Genomic DNA, 16653 nt, shown 5'->3' with positions numbered 1-16653 from the left:
GGTTCACCTTTAAACAAACAACCCTAATCGCAGTATTCATTACAGAATTATTATTTTTGGTCTATTTTAATTATTATTATATTTGTATTCCTATCATTACTATGCTGTGGTAATGCAAAAATAATTGTTGCGTACATCAAATCATACCATGCTAATGAGCGATTGAGCCCAGTGATCACATATTATCTGACATATGTTAAATGTTCATTCTTATAATAAATAACATAAACCTCATTCACACGCCCTGCAATATTAATATCATTACTCTGTGTTTTCATTCACACACTTTTCCGTGTAGGTCAGAGAGATCAGAGATTGTGAACGTTGACAAAATGTCTCGCATGGCGACAGAGTGTGTGTGTGTGTGTGTGTGTGTGTGTGTGTGTGTGTGTGTGTGTGTGTGTGTGTGTGTGTGTGTGTGTGTGTGTGTGTGTGTGTGTGTGTGTGTGTGTGTGTGTATGCATCCATGATTGTTTGCATATGCATCTGTGTTTGTGTGTGTGTGTGTGTCGGTGCTTGCCTCCGTGTGTGCGTGCGTGCACGTGGATTCATTATGGATATGGTTTCCCCGTGGACAGACCCACGAGGATGAACTCATTTGGTAAAGCGGGTCGGAGGTCGGGGGGGGGGGGGGGGGCTGCAGGTGGGTCCGGGGGGGGATTAGGGGGAGGAGCGATTAGTCCTCTGAGCCCCCCGCTCATGGGGGGGGGGGGGGGGGGGGGGGCACTCACCACGCAGGACGCCTCATACTGCTTCCCCAACTTAGGACGCAGGAAGGCGCTGGGAAAAGAAAACACACACACTCACACACACACACGGATGCACACACACACACACACACACACACACACACACACACACGGATGCACACACACACACACACACACACACACACACACACACGGATGCACACACACACACACACACACACACACACACACACACACACACACACACACACACACACACACACACACACACACACACACACACACACACACACACGACTGACGTTAAAGGACGACCCACATCTTCTCCCCAAATCCCCGGTCCTAACCTTGACTAAATGTCATCTGAAAATAGGCAGACAGAGCGTTACGCTTGTACCTGCAGGCTCTGGAGGAAACGCAGACATACACCGACCCCCCCCCCCCCACCCCCCAACGTCAACACGGACATGTCATCACTACACAACACCTAACACGTAAACTAACGGACGGACCAACAACCGCCGCGTCAGCGACGCAATCAGAAACCAGCGAGATGAAGATCTTGTTTGACTATGGTCCGGGTCCGCCCCGGGTCCGGTGCGTGTCTCTGACGGTCTGCGTGGACACGGTGCTTCCGTGTCGCGAGCCGAAACGCACCGAGACCCCCTCATCCCCGACACCCGGTCCCCGGGGATGGCGGAGGACACCTGTCATAGAGGGACCTGGACCTGGTAGCAAGGCGGCACCGACCTGGTCTGCCTCCAGAGGAAGGTCTGGATGGGGAACGGGACCCCCTTCCCGCAGTCCTGGTCGCTGTCCTCCAGGCTCTTCCTCTTCACCATCTTCCCCCGGTAACGTTTCAGGTCCCGTTAACGCTCCGGTTCAGGTCCTGGTGTCGAGTCCTCCCCAGCTAGGCTCGCCTCTCACGACATGCTCGTGCTCGACCCCGGTCCGATAAATAGCATCCAAACGGCAGCGATCGTCGCGCTGGTCGGTGGTGGTCTGCGGTCGGGAAGGTTGTGATTTCAGCGCCGCCTCCTCGCGCCGCGGCGGCTCCGTGACGCTAACTGACTCTCGGCTCCGCGCAAGGGGCGGGAGATGGGAGGCGCGGCGCGCGCGGCAACCACCGGAGCAGCCGTTTCCCCGGACAACAGGGAAGGGGGGAGCGCGTGACCCAACCGGTGGGCTTGAACTGCAGCTCACGGTCCGTCTGACGCCTCAGTCCCACGCGGGCAGCTGCTACCGCAGCTGCGGTGTTCGGCCACGCGGGGGGGACGGGGGGGGGACGCGCGTGCATTCAGAGAGCAGAAGATTGCGCGGCAGTTCGACCGACAGGTTGCTCTGTGATGATCCAACTCCTCAAATGGGTATCAAGCTCATTAAGCAAGATGTCTTTACACAGGGGGTCCGTTCATTGGCTGGTGATTGAGCCCCAGGGGTCTGAAACCTCCACTTATAAGTAGAGCCCGACCAATATAGAATTTTTAAGGCCGATACCGATACGAATATTTTGTGATTTAAAAAACCGATATGCCGATATATCGGCCGATATATACATATAAAAAAAATAATCCATAAACGCGCAACAAAACAAACCCATTTCCCTAACATTGGTTATTTGTAGTTATCCTTTAAATCCTTTTCACTCTCAGCTAACACCAGGGGTGTTTCTAGGTTTCATAAACATCCGGGGCTTAGCCCAGACGGAAAATGAAAATGCCAAAATGATTTCTATGCTTTATTTTGCATGAACATTTTTCATAATGCTTCACCTATATAAACAAAATGCGCAGTTTATTATAGCTTAAAATAGCTACCTGACTGCTGTGCTGCTTATCCCCAAATGTCTAAAGTTCCGTTCAAGTTATTCGAGTTATCAAGTAAAATTAATACAAGTGAGACAGACTTTACACACACTATTCTGCCTGGGGATAGGTTAATTCACTTGAGGTGGTAAAAAGGTAATGTTTTTAAACATAATCTTTTTATTCTCTTGCCAGAAGGACTATCTAGACTAGGCTAGTACTTATAAATATTTTTATTTTTATTTATTTTTTTAACCCAAAAATTATATTCAGGGCTAATTAAACACAGGGTCTGTGATTAGGATGTCTGGGTTCAGGGTCTGCGTTCAGCGCCTAATCGACCAGGTAAACACACGTCCTGCCGTCCTCCGAGCTCCAGGAAACCAAGTTCCAGGTGGTGAATATTTAGCTCAGACATCGTTCACTCAATACATTTATGAGCCAAAAACTGACCGCAGCTGACCTCAGATCTGGTGAACTGGGCTTTTATTTCTTTCACTTCATATATTTCGACCAATCCTGTTGCTGGAGGCATAGTTATTTGCAGACAAACTAGACCCGCCCATGAACATTTTAAAATGTAAATACAGACATTCCTGTATAATTAAGGTGTATGACAGCTCCCTCTGCTGGACAACAGTCTCACACCAAACTACATTTTCCGTTTGAACCAACTAGCTATAGTACGTTGATGTGAGACGGGTTGTTGGATTGAACGTGTTGTAGTAGCAGAGAATGGCCTGCGGGGCAGTATGTACATTGTTAAAGGCCCACTATGCAACTTTTTTTTTAGCCAAAATTACATTAATTATGCAGGTTGAGAGTTATTCTGATGGTTCTGCAACTATTTCTGGGTCGTTTGGTGGGTGTGTCATTGCCCCATGTCGCCTCTCCAAGGAAAAAGCGCATATGGAACTTGCTCTGTTCGGACCGACACAATCCGGATGTGACGCAGCGGAAGTATCCAATCGTGCCTCGAAAATGTAGTCAGATTGTAGTTTCGAAAATGCTTTACGGCACAGACACACCCCCAAACATGGCACCGGCTAGATATAAACAGCCAGTTGCGAGGCAATTGTTGCATTCATCATGGATCAATCGACTGATAAGGGACCCAAGAGGCGACTGTCGGTGGAACAAAAGAAGAATAAAAAGAAGTTGGACCAGAAAAGAGACCAGACACGAGTGAAATGGGAACTATGCAACTTTTTTGGCTTGATTTACCTTAATATAACAGGCTAAGAGTCATTGTGATGGTTCTATTATACATTTTTCTTCGATTGTTCGTTGTTTCGACTCCCCCTTGCGCATCTTGGCGGAGCAATGGAATAGTTTTCTGCCGGCAACCCGCCGCCCACTCTCGCGGGAGTCTCGGGTCTCGCGAAGTAACGAATTGCTTTACGGCACAGACCCCCAAACACGGAACCGGCTCGATATAAATACAAGTAACTAAATGGGATTGTTACTTTCATCATAGATCAGCCGACTAAAAAGAGACAGAGAAACCCAATGTCGGAGGAACAGGATAAGACAAAAGGGAGACTGACCGACAGAGAGGCCAGACACGAGTAAACATTGGGCAAGCTTTTCAGGAATAGAGTGAACTGAAAGGAAAAGAAGTCTGCAAATCAGACGCAGACTTGGCCGTATTGCTTTTGAAATTGAAAGTACCCTTGGGTGAACTTTGTCTTCGTGGTATTCTTGATGTTGATAGTCTCTTTACAAATGTGTTTGCTCAACCATTTTGTTGTGAGCCCTGTGTGTTTCATTTCCTTTGTTTCCATGGGTGTTTGCCGTTCGTCTGTCTCGTCCCCCAGACACAGGCGGAATCCCCGAATCCAGGTTCTTGTTTATTTAGATTATTACGTTGGCCAACACTCTTACACTGATTGTTCTGTTCAACCTAAAATAAAACAATTATAATCTAGGATATAAATTCTCCCCGTCAACTATAAAAAAGGATGGATTTATGTTTATTGCAATACAAACAGTTTTAAAAATGTATAACCTTGTCCGCACTTCATCTACTTCGGATATGGCTCTGTCATGCCAAATTTGTACCGGCTGCCAAATTTGCCAGGCAACGGACAACTGATCACGCAAGGGTTGTCCGTTGCCGGGCAGGTTTCAAAAAAACATTTGCGCTCATGTTGCCAAAGACGAAATAACATAACACAGAAAACGGATCGCTAGATAACACTTGTTTTTACTTTATATTTGTATTGTATTTAATTGTTTAATCAAATTTACCAAGTAAACTGAGTGTTTAAAGCAGGTCAAGGACGAAATAGTACAATACAGATAACGGACTAGTGCGAATGAACGAGCTTGAAGGTTTGCGAATGTTCGGGAACCTTTCACGTCATTCGACGCGATCGTCCGTTGCCAGGCAACGGACAACGCGATCATCTGTTGCCAGGCAGGTTTGGAATGGATTACGTATGGATGACGCGCCCGGTACAAATTTGGCAGCCGGTACAAATTCGGCATGACAGCTCCACGCATTCGCCGGCTTCTTTGAAAACAAATGCACATGGCTAGCGTAGAAGTGCATGGGGAAGGGTCGTCAACGAGTTGTTACGACTGTGTTGTAAAATATCTACTACGAAGCTGTAGGGGGCGCTGTGTAGAGAAAGGTGCGTGCCAAACCAAGAAAACAGCGAAGAAATTCCCGATCTTGCATAGTGGGCCTTTAAATACATGAATAGGCTTGAATTTAGTAGTAATATTGGGGTTTCATATTTTTACAAAATGGATTATGTGAACATTGTTGAATAACAATCATGTATATTAATGTATTGCAGGAGTTTAGCTTGACATTAACCAAGTTAAAAGGACAAATAAATGAACCGCACCAAACATGTAGAAGTCAATGTGGGATTTTAATATTTAAACAAAAACACTTGACAGAAGTTTGATACAATTTTGTAAAGGGAAGCAGAGGAAAAGATTTTACCAAATGAATCTTTTCAAAATGTCACCACCATTCCGAAAGCAAGTCAAGAGGTTTGTGTAAAAGCAGTCCTCCCTGACCAGCTCTGTCCCTGACTCTAAACCCTGACTCTCAACCCTAACGCTGAACCCTCTGAGGGCAGGAAGACGCGCCTTCAGTATAAAAGGTTTAAACCACAGAGAAGGAAGAAAAGAGGAAGCAGTAGAGAGTAGTGAAGTAGTGAGGTTAGTGACAGATGTGAGGGAAAGGCGTGTGGAAGCACACGGTTACAAGTGGGGTCAAGAAGATCCCTCCCACTGGAGGTCATTGATCCATCAGCCTCAGACTGCTGAGCTACGCAGGTCTTCTGGAGGACGAGGCTCAGGAGAACTGAGGAGACTGGACCAGCAGGATGTCAGGATCAGGGTGGGTTTAGCTCAGGTGTGTCAACCCCCGACCAAACAGGATCAGGTGAGGTTCAGCTCAGGTGTGTCTGCCCGGACCAAACAAGGACATTGATTAGGTTCAATATTCAAAAGATGCAACATTATCTGAACCAAAGATAATTCATTAAGGAGCAGGCAGGCTTTAGCACGCCTTGCTCAAGGACACATCACTGTATTGAGGACTTGAACCCGGCACCATTGGTTTGAGAGTTGAACCCCCAACCCCCTACCTAGGCCACTTTGTCCAGATAATGCAAACTTATGAGGAATCCTTGATGGTAGAGTCCTGCTGGTCCTCAGGATTTGCCTTCCAGATGTACGGCTTCTCCATCAGTCCTCCAGATTCCTGGTCTGGTTACAAACGTAATTCGTCTCTAATGTAAGGTAACAAACGAAGTAGTAGTTTGTCTCTAATATCAGGTAACAAACACAGTAGTAGTTTGTCTCTAATGTAAGGTAACAAACACCGCAGCAGTTGAGCTCTAATGCAAGGTAACAAACACAGGAGTAGTTTGTCTCCAATATCAGCTAACAAACACAGTAGTAGTTTGTCTCTAATGTAAGGTCACAAACACAGGAGTAGTTAGGCTCTAATGGCGCGTAACAAAGTAGCAGCTGTAGTTTGTCTGGTAAACAAACACGATAGTATGCCGTAACTTGTACTGGACAAACTAATCCTGCGTTACAACAAGTCCACTCTTTCTTTTTAGGCAAACTTACGAGGATCCTGGTTGGTGGAGTGATGTTGTCCTACAGAGTCTTGGCTCCTCCATCAGCTCTCCTCAGCCAGAGTCCTGGTCTGGAACAAACAGCGCGAGTCTGGCCCTAAAGTCTGGTAACAAACATATAGTTTGAGAGATTTTTAAGCCCTTTATTTCCCCTTTGTTTTGGTTAATACAAATTTACAATCCTTGTTGGTAGAGTGATGGTCATCCTCCAGATTCACGGCTCCCCTGCCAGCTGGCCTCCGCTCCACAAACACGTTCTAGTAAGAAAACACAGCGGTAGTTGGTTAACACATGTCAAAGTAACAGCTCTATTTTGCCCTTTAGGTCAACCATGTAAGTAAATACAAACTTACGAAGAATCCTTGTTGGTCGATTCCTAGTTGTCCTCCAGCATCTCAGCTCCTCCATCTGCTCTCCTCAGACAGAGTCCTGGTCTGGAACAAACAGCAGAAGTCTTGCTTCAATGTGTGGTAAAACGGATGTAGTCTGGTATATTGTTACAAACGCCGGTGGTTTGTGGTAGCAGTATTCTACGAGAAGTGGCAGTGAGTGTGATGTCACAGAGTCAGGCTCCATCTACCCCACGACAGACATCCTCCACCAGGCAGGGCCGTCAGCACGGCTCCTCCACCAGGCAGGGCCGTCAGCACGGCTCCTCCATCCGCTCTTTCAGCACGGCTCCACCATCAGCTCCTTCAGCCATGGATACCTGGTCTGGTTACAAACACAGAAGTTTAATACATATTTTTGTAAAGCAAAAAAAGAGGAAAACATTTTCCCAAATTAATCTTTTCAAAATGTCACCACCATTCAGAAAGCAAGTGAAAAGGTTTATGTAAAACCAGCCCTCCCTGACCAGCTCTGTCCCTGACTCTAAACCCTGACTCTCAACCCTAACGCTGAACCCTCTGAGGGCAGGAAGACGCGCCTTCAGTGTAAAGGTTCAAGGAGACACTCCTTCAGAGTAAAGGTTCGAACCACGGAGAAGGAAGAAGAAGGAGAAGGAGCAGAGAGTAGTGAAGTAATTAGGTTAGTGACAGACGTGAGGGAAAGGCGTGTGGAAGCACACGGCTACATGTGGGGTCAAGAAGATTACTCCCACTTGAGGTCATTGATACATCAGCCTCAGACTGCTGAGCTCAGCATGTCTTCTGGAGGAAGAGGCTCAGATGAACTGAGGAGACGGGACCAGCAGGATGTCCGGATCAGGTGGGGTTCAGCTCAGTTGTGTCTGCCCGGACCAAACAAGGACATTGATTAGGTTCAATATTCAAAAGATGCAACATTATCTGAACCAAAGAGACGTCATTAAGGAGCAGGCAGGCTTTAGGGCGCCTTGCTCAAGGACGTATCACTGTATTCTGAGGACTTGAACCCGGCACCATTGGTTTGAGAGTTGAACCCCCAACCCCCTACCTAGTCCACTATATCCAGATAATGCAAACTTACGAGGAATCCTTGATGGTAGAGTCCTGATCGTCCTCAGGATTTGCCTTCCAGATGTACGGCTTCTCCGTCAGTCCTCCAGATTCCTGGTCTGGTTACAAACGTAATTTGGCTCCATTATAAGGTCACAAACACAGTAGTAGTTTGTCTCTAATGTAAGGTCACAAACACAGGAGTAGTTGGTCTCTAATGTAAGGTCACAAACACAGGAGTAGTCCGGATCTAGTGGCGCGTTACAAAGTAGCAGCTGTAGTTTGTCTGGTAACCAACCACAGTAGTACGCCTTAACTTCTACTGGACAAACTAATCCTGCGTTAAGTCCACTCTGCTTACTTTATGGCTCCTCCATCCGCTCTCCTCAGCCAGAGTCCTGGTCTGAAACAAAAAGCGCAAGTCTGGTACCAACGTCTGGTAAAAAACTTGTAGTTTGTCTTAATTTTAAGCCCTTTATTTCCACTTTGTTGATACAGGTTAATACAATCTTACAATCCTTGTTGGTAGAGTGACGTCATCCTCCAGATTCACGGCTCCCCTATCAGCTCGCCTCCGCTCCAGAAACACGTTCTAGTAAGAAAACACAGCGGTAGTTTGTTAACGCATGTCAAAGTAACAGCTCTATTTTGCCCTTTAGGTCAACCATGCAAGTAAATACAAACTTACGAGGAATCCTTGTTGGTCGATTCCAAGTCGTCCTCCAGCGACTCAGCTCCTCCATCAGCTCCTCCATCAGCTCTCCTCCAAACCAGAGTCCTGGTTTGGAACAGACAGCGGAAGGCTTGCTGCAACATGTGGTAAAACAGATGTAGTCGTCTGGTACATATGGTACAAACGCCGGTGGTTTGTGGTAGCAGTATTCTACGAGAAGTGGCAGTGAGTGTGATGGTCACTTCTACCCCACGACAGACATCCTCCACCAGGCAGGGCCTCCGTCAGCTCCTCCACCAGGCAGGGCTTTCAGCATGGCTCCTCCACCAGGCAGGGCCTCCATCCGCTCCTTCAGCCATGGATTCCTGGTCTGGTTACAAACACACTTGGTCTCAGCAGTAAAACACCTTGGGGCGCAATACACCCCACCTCCTGCATCTGAGGTTCACTTGTAAAATGGAAGACTAATTTAAAACATATTTAAACACTTAAATTAGACAACGTCTGCAGATTTTTGCGTTCAGCAATTCATCCACTATGGTCATAGCAGCACCAGAAACAATAATGGCTCATATGACTCCTACACAAAACCGGTATGAATTAACTCAAATCACAGCTTGGCACAGATGTAAAGTCATAAATTGACCAAAACCAGAACTAAACCTCTGAGGATTTTAGTGTTTCAGATGAGCTTGGTGATGGTTACCCTCTGGTCCGGTGCTGCAGGCCCCTGGTCTCCAGCCTCAGTCTCCGGTCCATCCTGGCACCACAAGCCTCCGGTCCACAGCCTCTCAGACTCGCCTTTGAGCTACAGCAGGAGGTTTATATCAGCAAGTAACAGTGAAGTAACAATGAACACTAAGCAGTATCAATATTAAATCAAATTTACTCAACTCATATTCAGGTGCTGGGTTCCTTTGAAGAAATGTCAAATTGTCTTCCACCTTGAAATGATTTTCAGCCTTCACCAAAAATTGGGCCGCCAGTAGAACGCCGTTTTGTACGCAGCGAGAGTCCCGTCAACGTGGTTAAAAGTACGGCGCAACCATCGAAAATGAACATATTGTACGAAATTCGTGTTAGTGTTCTTATGGTTGTCAAGACTACAACTTTCTATGCTAACCATTGGGACTAAATCAAGTGACCGCACTCAGAACCTTCCACGGCGGGAAGCACAAACCGTCCGACTGGAATCCGAACATTCCAGCCGGAACCAACCAAAGAAAAAACGTAACCAGCGCCTCACCTTGAGCTGAACGGAGGAAGATCCTGAAGTCCAGCGATGGTCTTCATTAAAATACAGCCAACAGACTTACCTTGAGGAGATCTGTTTGTTGCTGTTGGTCATTAATACTATTCAGTGTAACATTACATTATTATGCACCCAGTGTGTACAAGTTATAATCACTCAAAACCATACGAAGAACCAAACTACCATGTACAACAACTTTAAACCTAAAATCCTGGAATCATTCAATGCAAAACCGTGTCTACATTTTACAATTATCTAGATTATTCAGGGTACAAACCAGAGAAAATCTAAACGTTGAGCTCACAGAGAGCCGACCATAGCCCTGCAACGTCACCCTGACCGCCTCATCACCAACAGCAAATCATGCCAGCCAGCCAACGCATGTACATTTCAAGTGAGCATCCGAGTGAAAGGACTGCCCATATTAAAAATAAGCCAAATTCCTGACTTTTCCAACCATCTTCATGGTTTAAAGATTTAGAATTGACATTCTATTACGTTCTAATCCCCTTAGTCTGCTCCCTTGTTACTTATAAAACACTACATCTCCATCCCAAGAGTGTTGCATCCTACTCATGGGGGTGTGGTCTGAGTGAGCAGAGATGCATGCTGGGATACAGTGCCGTCTGAAGTCTTCAGTTCTATAGAAACGCCCCTCAGGAGAAACCAAGTGTTTGTGAATCTGTCGTGACATCAGTTACATGAGCTGGAATATCCTTCAAGATGGCGCCAGGATTCTGAGAGGAGAAAGGCCAAGAGGAAGATGTGTGGGTTCTTCCTCTCAGCCAGTGGAACACACCAACGGTCTTCATCAGAGTACCATGGAACACTTTGAAACATTGTCCTCTTTACATCTTGAAGCCCCAGTGAAGGTTTCCTTACCTCCTCAGCTGAAGAGCACAACTTCAGCTCGAAGGGCGCACTAGATGGAGTTCCCGGATTGGTTCTGATTTAAGGGAACCAATTGTTCAGCTATTCCTGTCCGAGACAATTAGAGTTCAGCCTGAGAAGACGTGCAACTGAGAGCAAGACAAGATCCACAGGGCTCTCCATCAATCCAGCCAGGTAGGAAGAGCCGTCTCATTACAGGTCTGAAGGTCATCTTGAATATCCATTTAGGTCCCTTTCCAACGTCAGACTCTCCTTGTGGAATTCCTTTTGGTGTCCATCCTCCATTGATCCTGATTGGTCCTAGTTTGAAGTCACTGATCTGAACACGCCGCTTGTTGGATACTCTCCTTCCTGCCCAGTGTGTTGGATATCGCTACGGAGCGTCACTCAGGGCTCTTCATGTCTACTGGAGGCTCTTAAGTAAACGTGTGGCCGTCCATCAGGTATGATTTAGTTGACCATTGCAATATCCCAAGCCAATCACACAGACCCCCGTATGAACATTATCACGATCAAAGCAAGCCGGACACACACACACACACACACACACCTGGTATGGGGTTCTACGTGTGAGTGGGAGACACACACACACCCACACACACAGTTGAACCCTAGCGATGAAAAAATCCATCTCATGTCAAACCCAAACACACACACCACTGATCCATAAAAGGCCAAACAATCATGCAGGGTAAAAACCTCATGCCAAATAACGTTCCATCATCCAACCCCAGCTCTCCTGCCAGGGCACCCAGAACAGAACAACCAATGTCTCCAGAGAAGTTAATTGTGTGCAACATTTTTCAGTGGCGTCCCACATTGGTGATGGATTATGCTTGGCGTCTCCAAAATGTGTCCCAGGTTGATTCAACGTTTCTGAAGTCATTTCTTTGTAGTCCAGTGGTTTCCTGAATGAGGGGCCTTCACAGATGCAAACGGTGCAGCTTTAATCAACCTGAGGACAGGAAGGAAGTCATCTCTTCAGAAGACCACTCAGTGGAGGGGGGTTGGCTCTTGAGGAGCAGGATCCATATGGGGATGGCCCCAAATAAGACCTTCTTGGAAATGAAACTTTTCATGAGGAGTCACGATGCATGGAGGGGACTGTTGAATGTGTTCCATGGTTCTCTGTGTCAGACTGCAGTTGTGTTTCAGCTGTTGAGATGAGGAGCCCCCTCATCTCCCCCTGGCGTTTCTCCTTCTGAATCCCGTCTCCATCTTAAAGAACATTCTAGTCCATTTAACTGACGTCACGACGGTTTCTGAAACACTTGGTTTCCCCTGAGGGGGCGTGCCTACAGACCTGTAGACTTCAGACAGCTCTGTATCCCAGTATGCACCTCCGCTCACTCAGACCACACCCTCATCAGTAAAGCAACACTCGTGTGTTGAAGATGCAGAGCTCAGGAAAGTAGCTGGAAAGAAGACTTAAGACATCAGAACCCAACCAATTACTCCAGCTTACAACAATAACTTGGATCTCGTAACCATTTTAACAAATCATTAAAACCAACATAAACCAAACACCTAAGAAACCAATGAACCAATAAAACATCCTTACTGCTCAGATCAACCTTTAGCCAACGGGTTAACTCACCAAGAAGCAAAAATACATCAATGTGCCCAAGAGTAATGAGAAATTAATGACTTACAGTTTGCAGTTCATCTTCATGGTTAAGTTGGGATACTCACAGAACTTCAGTTAAATATCCATGATAGACCTTTGAAGGAAGGAACAGTTTACTCAAGGTCCAAATTTCAAATGAGAGTTAAACCACTACAATCCCCTTCACACATTATCAGTGATTTATATTCAACATACACATCACATCAGTTGTGCTTTGCCACACAATTCTACTCACATCAGTTTCAGATGAGATGCTCCTCTTTACTTCAAAAAGTCTTTAATCTGTGAAACAGGAAGAGATGTTAAATAAGTCACAACTCAACGCAGGTTCGGCGCCCTCTGGACGCCTTGGTAACACTGGGAGGCTATTTCAGCTCTGTGTTTGATTATGATAAAATGAACTCCCTCATTTTAATTAAAGGGATGAGTCGGATTTGACTGATTTAGATTCATACTTCAAAACGAAAAAAATCTTTATTCAATTCACCTTACTGTGTGCGCGAGTGAGTGTGTTTGTGTGCGTGAGTGAGGAGGAAGCTTTCATCAAAGAGACCAATTCACTGGTTATAGGGGACCTATCATACCACCAGGTGTGAGTTTGATTAGCCATTACAAGCAGGTTTGAAAATGTGCAGCATTGTGACATCACTAGTGGGCGTGTCCTCCTAGATGTGTGCTGGATAGATCAGTCTACCAGCCTACCCAGTGGATGCTTTATTGCGCATTCAAACTTTTTCATAATGCTTTATCTAAATAAACGAAATACACGGTTTATTATAGCTACCTGACTCCTATGCTGTTTATCCCCAAACATCTAAAGTTCCAGTCAAGTTATTGCAGAGTAAAATAAATGCACATTAAACTCAATCACTGAATGCATTTAACCATAATTTACAACATAATGGAATAATCACCTCAGTAGATAGCATCACAGACAACCTCTTCTGGCAACAGCATACAGCAGACTTTCAGAAAGACAGCAGCTCACCCCTTTTATACCCCATGGCCCCTCCCACTAGACAGGCCCAATCAACAGGGGGATTATAATACTGTGGCATTTTGCAAATCAACCATGAATAAACTCATCAAAAATACAGCATGCGTGTTAAAGTTCATTTCATCTTGTAGATCAGTGATTTTCACAAGTGCATTTAGGCTAGTTGCTCATTAATGTCCAATGTCAATGTCCGGTGTACTCCTTTGACACAAGGAAAATTGGTTTGGCCCAAATTGGGCCAATCAGTGCCAGCAGGTGTTTCCTGACGCCATATTTAAAGCCCTCAGCCCCACCCTGACTCTTTTAGTCTGCAGTACAGAGCCATGATGAGAGGGAGAGATTGTTTGCGAGTGTTGCTTGAATAAATAGCCTGAATATACTGTATGCTTGAAGGTTTGCTGTTCATACACTATCCATCAATGCGCGCTATTGATAGGCAGTTAAACAGACAGGGACAGTGGTCAAACTGTCACATCACCTCCCTCCTCTCCAGGAACTGCAAGTTCAGGAAGGCGGGACAGGTAATCGGCAAGCAAGTTCGTTTTTCCAGCTCTGTAAGTAATATTGAAGCAATATGGCTGTAATGCAAGTACCATCTGGTGACACGGGAGTTCTTATCCCTCATGGAGTTGATCCAGCTCAATGCCCGGTGGTCCGTTTCCAAATCAAAGTTCCGTCCAAGTAGATAATACCGAAGGCTGTCCAATGCCCACTTGATGGCAAGACATTCCTTTTCAATGGCAGAGGCAAGGGAAGGCAAGGCATATTTATTTGTATAGCACATTTCATACACGTAGCAATTCAATGTGCTTCAAACAAATGCAAAATGAAAAAATAAAATGAATAAATAAAATAAAGTACAAATTTGGAACCATACACAATTTTAGCAAAGTAAAATGTAAAATATAGATGGAATACCAACAGCAAAGAGTTGATTTAAAAGTAAAAATGGAGAAAATAGAAAAAAGATTTATAAAAACAATGTGCATTAACTTCCGAAAGCATCTAAAAAGAGTTTGGTCTTAACTCTTGTTTTAAAAATGGTGACAGTGGGGGAGTTTTTGATGGTCTCTGGAAGCTGGTTCCAGAGATGGACACCATAGTGGCTAAAAGCTGCTTCACCCTGCTTTGTTCTGACGGTCTGTTTCAGTAGTAATTGTTTATGTTGTGATCTAAGGGACCTTATTTGGGAATATTGCTTAAACATGTCATGCAAGTAGTTTGGCCCAACCCCCTTCAAAGACTTAAAAACTAGCAGAAGTGCTTTAAAATAAATTCTTTAACTAATTGGGAGCCAATGCAGGGACCTTAAGATTGGGGTGATGTGATCTCTCCTTCTTGTTTTAGTGAGGACCCTGGCTGCACTATTCTGCATCATTTGAAGTGGTTTTATAAATTTTTTGGGAAGTCCTGTGAAAAGAACGTTACAATAATCAATCCTACTAGTGATGAATGCATCTATGATTTTTTCCAGATCCTCCTTAGACATATATCCTCTCAGTTTGTTGATATTTTTAAAGGTCCCATGACATGAATTTTTTTTCATGTTTTCTAAGTTATCTAACATAAATATGAGTTCCCCTAGCCTGCATATGGTCCCCCAGTGGCTAAAACTTCCGTTTAGTGTAAAACGAGCACTAGCTGTTCTGCTCGCCTTTGAAAAAACGGAGGCTCAAGCATGCTGATTTGGAATGTCTTTAGGTATGTTGTCACAAAGCATCTAAGCTCCTCCCCTTACTCTGCCTGGCCCGCCCAGAGACGTTGGCCCGCCAATGAGACACGACCATGCGAGCGCCACATGTGTGTGTGAATGCACACACTATAACGCAAGTGTTTCTTGTCGGTTCTTTGACGTCTCTTGTACTTCCACAACGAGACTGTAGTGGGGGTTATCTGAGCCATGGTTGAGAAGGAATTGGGGGAGAGGAACTTTGGCTTTGACTCGCTGAAGTACATGAACTGCGACATGCCGGCTAAAGGCTGTGTGCGCCTCACCATTGCGATACATCCACTGTAGACAGAGCGCATGGTACCGTGGCTGCAAGCCGCTCAGGGCCACACCCCCACCCTCCTCCTTGACCCTCCTCGCTCCTCCTCATTTGCATTATAGCTACAGACACCAAAACAGTGCATTTGGGGGAAGCTCAATATGCGACTAGCTCGGAGTGGCTGTACCTCTGCACCACGGCTGAATTCCGGGAACATCTTTTAATACTGTGTTAGTTGCCCACTAATGGAAGTATGCTGATTTTGTGACTGATTTAATGTGAGAGCAGCAGCCACACAAATAGACCCCCACAGCGACCAACCCCAGCCCATGAACCCCACTCAATGTCTGCGCTGCAAAGGACCCAGGAGGGGCCCGAAAGGTCCCAACTTTTCTTTATAGGTCCAAGGTCCGAACAATATGGCCCCTCCCAGAATCCTTTGAGCGCCTGGAACCGGTGTCCAAGCCCGTGGTCGCTCCCGGGAGGGCTGCGGAGGGCTGGTGGGTGGCTGCTGCTATACAGGCAGAGCACCTCTGCTCTACAGGCAGAGCACCTCTGCTCTACAGGCAGAGCACCTCTGCTCTACAGGCAGAGCACCTCTGCTCTACAGGCAGAGTACCTCTGCGTACGAGCAGGTGAGGTGGGAGCGGCGACCGAGTGATGCTCAGATGTTCTGGGTTCGATCCCCGCCGCCCCGTGTACACTACGGTGCAGATGCGTTAGCTACGGAGGCTCGACATCGTTAAACAATCTGTATTTATTTATCTTTTTTTTTTTACCAGGGTAGTCTAGAAGGCCTATAACCGGGCCGTTACGTACGTGATGGGGAAACGTGATATGCATTCAATTCAAACGTTATTAAATTAATTTAAAGATCGAACATGAAGACAAAGACACCGGAACACATTGGTTAAGTTTTCATTTTTTATTCATCATCTTTTTTTCTTCAGTAGGAGCGTTTTGCCATCGATCAGAAACATCGGCATGTGTGTTCACTAGGACTACAGCCGAGGAAGAGGAAGTGGAGGAGGAGGGGGAGGAGGAGGAAGAAGAGGGGCCACAACTCAAAACATTACGTCCTAACAGCTGGAGTTTGGAGATTCTGTCATCTTCTGTTTTCCGGACGTTACATTTTACTCTTAAATTGGAATGTTTTCTTTTACACATAAATAATGATCGATATATT

General features: G+C 45.8%; 1 protein-coding gene and 1 long non-coding RNA gene across 6 annotated transcripts in view; one reads left to right on the top strand and one right to left on the bottom strand.

Annotated features, from left to right (window-relative positions):
• LOC132456510 (NACHT, LRR and PYD domains-containing protein 12-like) overlaps positions 1–16653 on the top strand; it is a 171830-nt gene that overhangs the window by 129117 nt on the left and 26060 nt on the right. The window lies entirely within an intron of this gene.
• On the bottom strand, positions 5379–14202 carry LOC132456514 (uncharacterized). 5 transcript variants are annotated; one of them, XR_009525500.1, is made up of 16 exons: positions 13397–14202; positions 12718–12764; positions 10198–12576; positions 9419–10167; positions 8961–9082; positions 8728–8817; positions 8554–8631; positions 8401–8442; positions 8071–8158; positions 7740–7852; positions 7202–7335; positions 6975–7055; positions 6800–6878; positions 6614–6725; positions 6124–6267; positions 5379–5940 (listed from the first exon to the last, which is right to left on the bottom strand). It is a non-coding gene; the product is annotated as an uncharacterized LOC132456514 (long non-coding RNA). The 5 variants fall into 5 exon arrangements; XR_009525497.1 differs by having other exon boundaries at positions 9419–12576; positions 13397–14201; XR_009525498.1 differs by having other exon boundaries at positions 6124–6244; positions 9419–12576; positions 13397–14201.

Source organism: Gadus macrocephalus, chromosome 4 (genome assembly GCF_031168955.1).
Source record: "Gadus macrocephalus chromosome 4, ASM3116895v1".
Classification (NCBI taxonomy): Eukaryota; Metazoa; Chordata; class Actinopteri; order Gadiformes; family Gadidae; genus Gadus; species Gadus macrocephalus.
This window is presented reverse-complemented; position numbering and strand designations above follow the sequence as displayed.